At 38.6% G+C, this 12,616-nt stretch overlaps 1 protein-coding gene across 2 annotated transcripts in view; it reads left to right on the top strand.

Annotated features, from left to right (window-relative positions):
• LIN7A (lin-7 homolog A, crumbs cell polarity complex component) overlaps positions 1–7,631 on the top strand; it is a 143,843-nt gene extending 136,212 nt beyond the window's left edge. For both annotated transcript variants that reach the window (XM_036301729.1, XM_036301728.1), the window contains exon 6: positions 5,030–7,631. The gene's annotated coding sequence lies outside the window, so the exon portion shown is untranslated. The remainder of the gene's footprint in view (positions 1–5,029) is intronic.
• The last annotated feature ends 4,985 nt before the right edge of the window (positions 7,632–12,616 follow it).

Consider the following 12,616-nt stretch of genomic DNA (forward strand, 5'->3'; position numbering starts at 1 on the left):
ATAAATTATGGAGTGATTAGCATGGTAACTGCTGGATACAAATGAAAAAATATGTTGCATGTGGATAGTATGTAGAGAATATCCCTTATACCTACTTCTAATATTAACTTTATTGAAGTAAAATGCAGTTGTTTTTTTCTCCAGCTTTTATGTTTGGTAATAAGAAAGAATAGATTACATTTCCTAAAATGTAGTAGATATGATCACTATACACTTATATTATAGAATCTTAAACAGAGAGTATGAATATAGGGTGTTTTTTTTAAATCTGTACTCACTTTTCAAAATTTTATTTTTCAATTACAGTTTAAATTAAATGTTATTTTGTATTAGTTTCAGGTATACAGCATAGTGGTTAGACAATCATGTCCTTTACAAAGTGGTCCCCCCAATATTGCAAGTACCCACCTGGCACCATAGGTAATTATTACAATACTAGAGGCCTGGTGCACGAAATTCATGCACTTGGGGGAGGGGGTCCCTCAGCCTGGCCTCTACCCTCTCACAGACGGGGGCCCTCGAGGGATGTCCGGCCCTCATGGGATGTCCAACTTCCACGAAGGCAGGAGAGGCTCCTGCAACCGCTGTGCTCGCCAGCCGTGAGCCTGTCTTCTTGCTGAGAGGCACTCCCCCTGTGGGAGTGCACTGACCACCAGGGGGCAGCTCCTGCATTGAGGGTCTGCCCCCTGATGGTCAGTGCACATCATAGCAACTGGTCATTCTGCCATTTTGTCGATTTGCATATTAGCCTTTTATTATATAGGATTATTGACTATATTCCCTATGCTGTACTTTACATCCCCATGATTGTTCTGTAACTAACAATTTGTAGTTCTTAATCCATTCACTTTTTTCCCCTCACTCCCCCAACCCTCCTCCCCTCTGGTAACCATCAGTCTGTTCTCTGTATCTGTGAATCTGTTTCTATTTTTTTATTTATTTTGTTCTTTAGATTTCATATGTAAGTGAAATCATACGGTATTTGTTTTTCTTTGTCTGACTTATTTGACTTGTAGGTCCATCCAAGCTGTCAAAAATGGTAAGATTTCATTCTCTTTTATGGTCAAACTAGAGGCTCGGTGCACAAAATTTGTGCATGGGGGGTATGACTCTCAGCCCAGCCTGCACCCTCTCCAATCTGGGATCCCTCTCACAATCCAGGACTGCTGGATCCTAACCGCTCACCTGCCTGCCTGCCTGATCACCCCCTAACCACTCCCCTGCCGGCCTGATCAATGCTTAACTGCTCTCCTGCTGGCCCGATTGCCCCTAACTGTCCTCTCCTGCAAGCTTGGTCGCCCCCAACTGCCCTCCCCTGCAGGCCTGGTTCCCCCAACTGCCCTCCCCTGCAGGCCTGGTCCCCCCAACTGCCCTCCCCTGCAGGCCTGGTCCCCCCCAACTTCCCTCTCCTGCAGGGCTGGTTGCCCCCAACTGCCCTCCTCTGCTGGCCATCTTATGTCCACATTGGGGTGGCCATCTTTGACCATGTGAGAGCGGCTATCTTGTGTGTTGGAGTGATGGTCAATTTGCATATTACCTCTTTATTATATAAGATAATATTCTATTGTATCCAATAGTCTATTGATGGGCACTTGGGTTGCTTCCATTCATGGCTTTTGTAAATATCACTGTAATAAACATAGAGGTGCATATATTTTTTTGAATTAGTGTTTTTGAAGTATTACATTAATTCAGCTTTAAGCATCTTATTTTTTTTAAGACTGACTTTATATACATCCATAAAATATGGAAATATATACTTTATATTTTACCTAGATTCCAAATAATAAAATAGAAAGCGGAGTACTTCTAAAGATGTCAGCATTATGAGGAAGTCTAGACCACACAAGCCTTTTGTATTTCTCTGACCTCCTATTGCTGGAACAAGGATAGAGAATTCATTTATATTCAAAACCAGGCAGGATCTTAGCAGATGTACAAAGCAGCTGGCATTTGCCAGAGGCCTCACTGACTCTTTTTTGTCCTCCTGCTCTTCAAGCCCTCATTTCCTTATTTTGTCCACCACTGAGTGTTCTATACCTTCCAGCACCATGGCCTCAGCCATGGCCGGGTGGTTTGATCCAGGGAACACTGCCAGAGCTGCCAGCCAGGCACTGGTAGGACCAGGTCCCAGAGGATGATCGATAAAACTAAATCCAAGGAACCCAGAGTAACTAAGCTAAAAACTGGACCAGAAATAACCATCATAATGCTGGATGCAACGCATTAAACTGTTAGGCTGTGCCAAGAGCTCTTTTAAGAACTTCATATATGTCCTGGCTGGTTTTACTCAGTGATCAGAGTGTTGGCCTGGGACCTGAAGGGTCTTGGGTTGGATTCCAGTCAAGGGCACCTACCTCGGTTGCAGGCTCAATCAGGGCCTGTGCGGGAAGCAACTAATCCATGTGCCTCTTTCATATCGGTGCTTCCATCTCTCCTCCTCCCTTCCATTCTTTCTAAATATCAATGGGAAATGTATCTTTGGGTGAGAATTAACCAAAAAAAAAAAAAAAAAAAAAAAAAAAAAAAAAAAAAAAAAAAAAGAAAGAACTTCATATATATTAAATTGTTTAATCATCACAATAATCTATGGATATTAGGTACTGTTTTTAAACTCATTTTAAAGAAGGAAACTAGTCATGTTGGATTTTTAAAAGTTGACAGAATGTTTTTCAAAGCTTGTAAGCAATAGGGTAGTGATTCATAAACATGGGCTTCAGAGCCTCTGTTTCTTAACCACTTGGCCTCTTTCTTCAGTGGCACCTGCCCTCAAATTCCTCTGTCTCTCCTCACAGACACATTCTCATGAGCTTTCCAGAAATTCATTCTCAGGCCGCTTAGAGTTGGAGCTATCCAACTCACCCTCACCACTTACTTTCAAAGCAGTGCCCCATACTTCAAAGCACTTCATTATCACAGCCTATTAGTTTCCCATAGCTGCCCTAAAGATTTACCACAGATTTTCTTACTTAAGAGAACACAAATTAATTATCTTGTAATTCTGTAGGACAGAAGTCCAACATAGTCTCACTGGGCTCTAGGAGGCTCTGGGTGGACATCATTTCCTTGCCTTGTCCAGATCCCAGAGGCTTCTTGCATTCCTTGCTTTGTGGTCCCATCGTCCATCTTTCAAACCAACAACGGTGGCAGAGACCTGCACTGCATCATGCACTGCATTGCTCTAAACTCTGTGTCCATCATCACATCCCCTTCTATCACTCTCTTCTCACCCCCTCTTCCACTTTTCATTATACTGGGCCCACCTGAACAATCCAGGGTAACCTGCCTATTTTAACATCAGCTGCTTAGCAGCCTTCATTCCATCTACAACCTCAATTTCCCTTCACCGTGAAATCTAACATATTCACTGGTTCTGGGGTCCATTATTCTGCTTACCAGAATGGCCCATTTAAAAGTTAGCAAAGTGCCCGGCTGGCATGCCTCAACAGTTGAGCATCAACCTGTGAACCAGGAAGTCACAGTTCAATTCCTGGTCAGAGCACATACCCAGGTTGTGGGCTTGATCTCCAGCATGGGGCATGCAGGAGGCAGCCAATCAATGATTCTCTCTCATCATTGATGTTTCTATCTCTCCCTTCCTCTTCCTTCCTCTCTGAAATCAATAAAATTATATTTTAAAAATAAAAGCAAGGCAAATTAATCAATAGAATTTAAACTAATGTGGGAAATAAAACACTAACCTATTGAACTATAAATCTTGGGAAAGAGGAAAATATGAGACACTTGGAGCAGATGGTTATTCTCCTTGGGCACTATAGTGACGCACATTGTGGGTGCCCAGGGTCCCACAGGCCCACTCCCCCTCTTGATAGATGAGGAGACCCAAGACTCTTACTAAAATGTAGTAGTTCTGAGACCCACATCCTTGGGACATGTAAATACATGTATGATAAATAAATGTATTAAAAACAGAATCTCTAGGTCTCTGCCATTTGGGGCTAACAGGAAGTTATTTAATCTGAGGTTCAGTGAAACAGTCTGTTGTGGAGATTAAATAAAAAAAAGCATGTAAAACTCTGACCAAAACATGTGGCAAGTAAATGAGCACCCAGTAGTAGTAGTCGTCGTCACGGTCGCCCGTGTTGTAGTTGTTAACATGTCCTTGACGGATGTCATATGTACTAGTAATGTCTTGTTAGGTGTCTTCTGAAGAAGCGCAGTGGCCTCGTGCCTGGTTTCAGTTCCACTGTGTGAGCCCATGGGCTTTGAGGCACATCTCTGGAAGGCATGGCACCTGGAGGGTGCAAGTACCCCCCCCCCACACACACACACATGCACACATGCACACATGCATACACATGCATACATACGCATACACATGCACACACATGCACACATCAACCAGAACAATTTGTTAACATCTGTTTTGTATATTGTTGTGCTCTGCATTCATAGAAATAAAAAATATTTGCAGCTTTAAAATGAAAGGTTGAAAACCAGTGTTCTCTCTGAAAGAAATGACTCATCACGGTGGAAGAGTGACAGGTCTCAGAAGAGAGTTTGGGGAAGGCTGCTCCCCCAAACCTGACCATATGGGCAGCTGCCCGCTCGGTTGTAGCTGATGTCAGGCTGGCCTTGTGGGAGAAGAAACAGACCTAATATCTGCTTCGGAGGAGAAATATCGGTGCTTCCTGCAAGAACACCACTAACTGCCCCTCAGAGTCTTATAAAGCTTAGCTATTCTTTGTCTTCATGAAAAAAAAAAAAAGTTACCTGCAATTGGGAGGAAGAAATTTTTTACATTTAAGATGTTTCCAAACTGGTGTTCTTTATTTCATTTTAGGGAACAACTGGTGTCTTTTCCATCCTCATTCAGCAATTACTTCCTTTGCAAACATCAGTGTTTGTTTGTTTTTTTTCATATATGGAAGATTGTGTATGAATGGTAGTGCTCAAAATAATCCTTGCTGTTCTCACAGAGCACATGCTCTTTTGATATTTTTAGCAAATTGTAGTTGACAAATGAATGCTAATCACTGATTTCTCTTCACTCTTTTTCCTCTTTCAGGTCCTTGAAGTAAAGCTACTTGATCAAACATCCGATAGTCACAAATTTGAAACCGTGCTTCTGAATCCCAGCACATAGTAAAAAGAAAAGACAACACTGATAATTATACCTGTCAAGAAGCTGTGAACGCGTGGTGTGTAAATTCTTTACCAAGGCAACTCGACACCTTCTTTATCTGGGCTGAACCCGGGCTGCTCGCTGCTCTTCACACACACAGACCTTCCATTCACTGCAGTGGGAATTCTGTGTGCCAGTGGAGAGGTTTTCCAGTCTGCAGACTGAAACAGTGCAAGAATAAAGTCCATGACTTTCAGATTAATCACCAGGGCCAGGATTAAGTAAACCTTGGGTCTATAGCTTTTCCAGAGATGAACAAAACCCTCATTAGGCTATAGTTCAAACTGCATCAGTTCAATATTGTCGCCACTTAAAACCTACACATTGCTCCTCACCCTGACCTGTTTCACGTCCATATTGCTGAGCTGTCAGAATTAGAAATTCAGTTAATTGCAAAGTCAACATCTTTCCCCCTCTTGAAAACAAGTAATTATACTATATTTATACTCTCTTCAGGTTCCTGAAGCAATTGGCTTTTTGTTTTGTTTCCTTGAATTTTATTATGCATTAATAGAGTAGGCCGATATAGCTCAACTTTTAGTTTGCTAGAAGCAAGGATAGAGAAATCAAGTAGTGTATTTTTTTTTTAATTTAAGCATTGCTTGTATCTATTATTAATTCTAACAGAATATAATGTATATTTATTCCACAAAATATATATTATGAGAGTGTATTTGTTACAAACTTAGGTCTTTCCTTACCAAATATTATGAATCTGGTAGGAGATCATTGTTAGCAAAGGACCTGGTTTCATGAACCTCATATGATATTTATATATAACCCTGCACTCAATATTATTTTTTAGGTTTTATATTTTTGATTGATAAGCTCTAGAGAAATCTACGCTCTTTCTACCTACACTGATGTGCCGTCATAGAAGTCTATTTGATATTTTAAAGCTTGCAGCTTTAACAAAAACTAAATTATAATACGTGTGCATATATATACAAATATGTATGTCATACAAAGTTTACATAAGTTTCTTCAAATATAAAATGGATATTTTTGTCAATCTAAGATCCAAAGTATTATTCCTTTTAAAATTAGGCATATGTGAACCAGTGATAATAATATTGTAAATGAAAAGATACTGCTGCTTCTAGGGGGTAAAGATACCGCCTTCATTCCATGATTCATGTAAGTAAATAGACAATGAGATAATCACCTTTCAGAAACTATAATTTACTGGGAAATGATCTGTTAGAGCCACATATACAGATGATAACTTTTGACTTATGGTAAACCTAGGCATATAAGTCTGATTTTTCTCTATGGAATGAATAGGAAGCAATAATTATTTGGGTACTTAAATATCTTAAGCACACAAATGTACCTGGAAAAAGAATACATATCCAGTTGAAGTATTCTAGATCATTAAAACCGAAGCAAGTATTTGAATATTCCCTCTTCTCAAATGCAGAAATTGATCACCAAAGATAAAATAGAATTCACATTTCAGACAGTCCTCCAAATTAAAAATCTGTAAAGCTCAGTTTAGGAACTGTTTTCATGAAAATAAACGAATCAGAATTCCTCTACACATATTAGTTTGCCCTGTCAGGTGATGATGTTGTCAATGCCAAGTTCTGCCCACTCTTCATAGCCCATCACCCAACAGAGGATAAACAGCAAGGAAACTAGGAGGTGCACCAACTTCAACAAGATTCTGCTGTAGTAACAGATTCTCAGGCTTGAAAACATCATTTTTTTTACTAGATAAAGCTGGGTGGAAGGCAAGACTGAGGACTCTGAATATTGTGTAAAATAGGTTTGCAAAAGAGATAAGCATGACTAAAAGGAACAAATGGATACTGCTTGAGTATTATTCAGTTTGAAAGAGGTAGTTCTCATTTTTATAAGAAAAAATTAATAAAACATATATTTTAGTTATTATTTAACAAAGAAATATTAAAGGTATTCAGGCAATGCCACTGATTCTCAGAAAGGGAAGTCATTGAACCTTTGTAATGAGGAAATGGTCATTTTGACACATTTTAATACATTGTATAAATTTGGAGCTTAAGGTATGTTTTTATTTAGCTGTATTTGGTTAATGTTAAATTATCATGTTTTAACATCAATATAAATATTTTCATGGAATTACAGAACAATTAACAAATGAGCAGATACCTTCCATTTGTGTTTTCTAGAAGTCCTTGTATTTTTGTGCTTCATTTGCATAAAGATAAATGCTAATAAATGTATGCCAGGCCCTTTGTCACAGTGGAGGGGCAATCCATCATACCCAAGACATCTAAGGACCGATTACATGTCCCAGTGTTCCTGCATACAAGTGTCCAGTCCAATGGCCACATTTTTTCAGTAAAATCTAGTTGTTGAAATGTAAATCTTCCCCTAAAGTTTTAATCAAAAGTAACTACGCCTAAGACTTAGAGAGGGGAGGGGAAAAATAAGCGCCCAACTGGCGTGGCTCAGTGGTTGAGCATCGATCCGTGAACCAAGAGATCATCAGTTTGATACCTGGTCAGGGCACATGCCCAGGCTGGGGGCTTGATCCCCAGTTGGGGGCATGCAGGAGGCAGCTGATTGATGTTTCTCTCTCATCAGTGTTTCTGTCTCTCTGTCCCTCTCCCTTCCTCTCTCTCTAAAATCAATAAAAACATGTTATAAAAAACAAAAGACTTAGAACACTTGTGGTTCTCTAAAGTTTCCCTGAACCTATAAATAGGGAATGGGAACAGTGACAACTTGTCTTAATGCTCTTTATTATTAATGATCATATTAATCACTACTCTTATGCCCAAAGTCATATTAAAGATATAATAGTTGCTCTTACATGAAGCTCAGTCTCTAATATGATAAACAAATTAGATATTAAAAGTTAAGGGGGGGCGTCTGTTGTTACCATCCACCAGTGATCCTGGTGAATTTTAGTTCTTTCTCTCAGTTAGGTTGGTGGCTGGATTTTTCTAAACTCTTTTTTTTTTTACTTTGAAGGCAAGTATCTGTAACAAACTTTTTCACTGGGCATTTATCTTTTAATTCTGACACCATTTGAAATTGAAATAGAACATCCTTGGGGAGATAATGAGTTCAAATTACAGTTGACTTTGGAAAGAATAACAGACTTTCCATGCTTCATGTAATCAATAGGAAATTCACTGTGAATTACCACTATTTTGTAAGACAATGCTAAGGTCTAAATACAAAACCTAGCACCTTGGGGCTTCAAGCCTGTCCCTGAAGAACTTGCCTACAGATGAATCGCACCAATTTACAAATGCAGTTTTCAACCAGGACAAATCAAACAGGTCTGATAGCAGTGTATTTTACTCAGCTGTGTCTGTAGGACTCCAAGACATTGTAATGTTTTGTTTACATTATTTTGAACATCTATAGATGTTTGAGGATATGTGAATAATACCTGAATTTCTCCACTTCTAGCTAGCATGTGTTTAGCCTACAGACTCAGCCTGTTAGACCAGCTTTAGAAAGCATTGCAGAGTGAAAATCAATGCTCTAGGATTCAGGAGGCCAGCATAAGGCAAGATCTCCCCAATCTTGGGATGGTCCTACTCATCTCAACCCTCTCTTCATCAAAGACTCAACGAGGAAGGGCTGTGATTGTCTTGTGGACTGCCGTATCCCTGACGTCTGATATAAGGTCTGGCACAATGTAGGCAATCAATATTCATTGAATGGATGAATGACAGAACAGGTGGATACACAAATAAATAAATTTTCCTTCTGGTCACTTGAAAATTTTTACCAACTTATACTAATTGGCACTATAATTTATGAATTTCATAGTGAGAATTAGAATGGACTCTTCATAAATATTTTCTAGATACGAGTTTGGAATCAATTACTTTGAAGGCTTTAAGTATTTGAGGAATGATTTGGGGATTCAGAGTTTCCATAATAAGTAAAATTCAACCTTTCTAGTTCTTTATGAAAGGACCTTGGCAAGGATAATCTAAACATGGAATTCCATTAATAAATTTTATAAAACATATGTTCTTATTTTTTAAAATAAGAAAAGTCACATCCTCAAGTATATTATTAATATCCCCTTTGATATTTATTAACTTTTTTTCAAAGTTCATAGTCAGTGGAATTACCATCCCTAAATCTTGCCTTGCTTTCACAAGATCACTCTCATATCTGATCCCTAGAATGTACCTGAATTTAAGCTTAATCACACAGCTATTAAGACTTTTTCATGTGTTTATTCATTTACCAAATGTTCATTGTGTAACTAATATGTGGTAGATTCTGGAAATACAATGGCAAACAAGACAGACACAGTGCCCTCATGGAGCTTACTGTGAGGAACTACTCAACACTTACACTAGCAATAACTAGAATTTCCTGTTCATCAGGTTCCTTGATAAAGAAACTAAAATCCCTAACCCCATGCAAATCATGAAGACTTCGTGCACATATTCCTGAGCTGGGTTTTCTAAACACACCACTCAAAAATGCTGCTTAGTCTATCCATACACCATAGTTATATCCCAATGAGGTACGTAAGTATAATTTACTCAGAACTAACATGTAGCTCTTACTGGGCTCCACTGTGCTCAGTACTTTCATACTCTCTCTCACTGAATCCCTTCAACAATTCTACTAAGTAGTTTCCATGTTATAGACAAGAAAACTGAAGCACAGAATGTGACTTGTTCAAGGTCGCACATTTAGCAGATGGAATTAAGATTTGAACCCATGCACTGTAACACAGGAGCTCATGTGTCTAATCATCATCTGTGGCTTGGGGGACACCATTACATTAAAATGAGTCACTGTATATAAAATACTCTGAAATTGTAAAGTAGTATACAAAAAGATATTTGTAAAGTATTCATAGTCAACAAACCATGTAAGTGGCAGAAACAAAACACAATCTTATGTTGTAGCTTCCTCTCATGAACACTTCAAGCCAGAGTAGTGGATAAAAGTACAGGTCCAGGAAATTTCTGACATGTGATAAATATTCTAATGATTTTTCAGAATTACTGATTGTTAGCCACTGTGTCTATTTGGTGCTACAAAAAAAACAAAACCCTGAAAGAAACAAAATCCCTTGCTATAAGGGCTTATAATAAATGCACAGTGTGGAGATGAACCAAGGATAGTTCACATTTATAGGAAAAGATGGGCAGTAGTACTATTTTCTCACCATTGCATGTGATTGTGTCTTACCAATTGTTTTTATTATTTTTCTGAAAGAGCTGCAAAATTGTGCAGTGGTTCAACCTGACCTGACCAAAGTGGTATTATGCTGCTGGGAAGTAAAAATATTAAACACTAGACTGGAAGTATTGTCTTCATTGTCAAATGACTTTAAATTCTTTTAAAGCATGGACATAGAAAGATTTTTAGATGCTGAAGGCACCTGAATATTTGGACACCAAGTTCCTCTATTCCAAACCATAGTGTGGGGTCATACAATTGAGTGGTTAGGTTCTGAAGCCAATAGGAAAGGCAAATTTAAGATTGGCCTGACTACAATCCAGTAGATCAATGTCCATACTTCCAGAGGCTAGCAGGAAACGACACCTTCTGTGGGAACAGTAAACTCATGGCTCCCTATCATTCACTCATAAAGAGGAATCACATGCATTATTTAAATTTGTTCTCTCTCTCCCCCTCTCAGTTAAATGGGCTTGTGATGCAACTTCAATGCTGTTCCATATTGGTGGAAGCAAGGAGTCATCTTAAGATAACTTTTTATCCCATTCTTTCCTACTACCAATTAGATCCTTCTAAATAGTTAAAGTTTTGAGAAGTTTAGCTTTACACATAATACACTGGTGGATAAATTAAAATGCCTTATGTTCAAAATCATACTTGTTGACTTCTCTCTGTCTCCCTTTTGACAACTTTATTTCTAAGGATATTACCATTCTCTGCACAAATGTAGTCATCCTTCTCACTTCCATTCACATCAATTCTTAGATTCTTTACATTTTACCTTGACAAAGTCTCTTGAAACTGTCTTCTCTTATTCATTTTCACTATTTCTACCTAGGTATGCATCCTACTAGGACTCTTGTGAGCTTTTAACTATTTTCCCAATTACCTTGTTTCCCCTTGTTTTTCCTACAATTGATGCAGCCGTGGGCAAACTACGGCCTGCGGGCCAGATCCGGCCCGTTCTAAAAAAAAAAAAAAGACCGTACCCTTTTATGTAATGATGTTTACTTTGAATTTATATTAGTTCACACAAACACTCCATCCATGCTTTAGTTCCGGCCCTCCGGTCCAGTTTAAGAACCCATTGTGGCCCTCGAGGCAAAAAGTTTATCCACCCCTGTCTAGATAACCCCCCTGAAGCTATTCCTTTACACACATCAGATTCTTAGTCAAGATTCTCTGAACCAAAACACTAGTATGGTATTGGGGACATTATAGTGTCCTTCTATGCACAAGTACAACATATAGAACAAGAAATGTGATGCTATTGAAATCTGGTCATTGGACTGTGAAATACAACCATGAGGTTCCATGCCACTGAAAATGTCACAAGTTAAGGAAATTAAATATTACAAGAAAATAACAGTGTTGTATGGTGAAGATATCTACCAAGACTGCATGCATCTGATTATGACCTACCAATTCCAAAGTATTTGCTTGGTGTGTGTGTGTGGGCGGGGGGGGGGGGGGGGGGGGGGCGAGGGAGGGAAAGGGGATGTGAATATGTGGAGGCAGGCAAATGTGCTAACATTAGGAAGAGGTATGACGTATGGTGTGTATTTTTTCTACTATATAGCATTGCTCTTTTAGCCTTCCTATTCTATCTTGCAGTTCAAGGTCACCACTACCTATTCCTGGAAACTGTCCCAAATTTCCTGCTCCTGAGGTTTTATTTCTGAAATGCCTCTTTCCTTACCTCATGTATGCCCGAAAAATATCTTCAATTTTAAAAGCCAATTTCCAATGGTACCTCTACCAAGAAGCTTTTTCTAATTTTTCCAGGCCTGATGTTATCTACTCCATCATCAATTCCCACTGTGATATTTTAATCTCTTTTTAGGGCTTTTTCTTAGCTTGTCTTATAGTACACCCATTTGTGTCTTTAGCATCATAAGTCTCCCTGCAGTTACTAATTATGCATGGAGTGAGTGCCTAATATTTCTTAAATGGAACTACCTTTTACTTGTCAACTTCACAGAATGGCTTCTGGGTTATTTTAGGATCTATTTCAGTCCTCTGTAGCACACACAAAAAGTTCATCTGAATAGAGAACTCAACACTAGGCATTTTTAAAGGAGAAAGGAGCTTTAATTATGGAATATTTTGTTTTTAAGCAAAAATAAAAATAAAAGTGTGATATTTATAAACCAAATGAATTCAACATCTAACATAAATGTGATGTTAATTTAACTCTCCCTCCAACCCCCACAAGGATAAGAAACACAACATCCTAACAGAAAATTCCCACAAATAAACTAAGATGCACTTTTTTCATTCTTTAAGTTAAAATAATTACAAATAGAACTTCAAGAA

Source organism: Myotis myotis, unplaced genomic scaffold, assembly GCF_014108235.1.
Source record: "Myotis myotis isolate mMyoMyo1 unplaced genomic scaffold, mMyoMyo1.p scaffold_m19_p_3, whole genome shotgun sequence".
Taxonomy (NCBI): Eukaryota; Metazoa; Chordata; class Mammalia; order Chiroptera; family Vespertilionidae; genus Myotis; species Myotis myotis.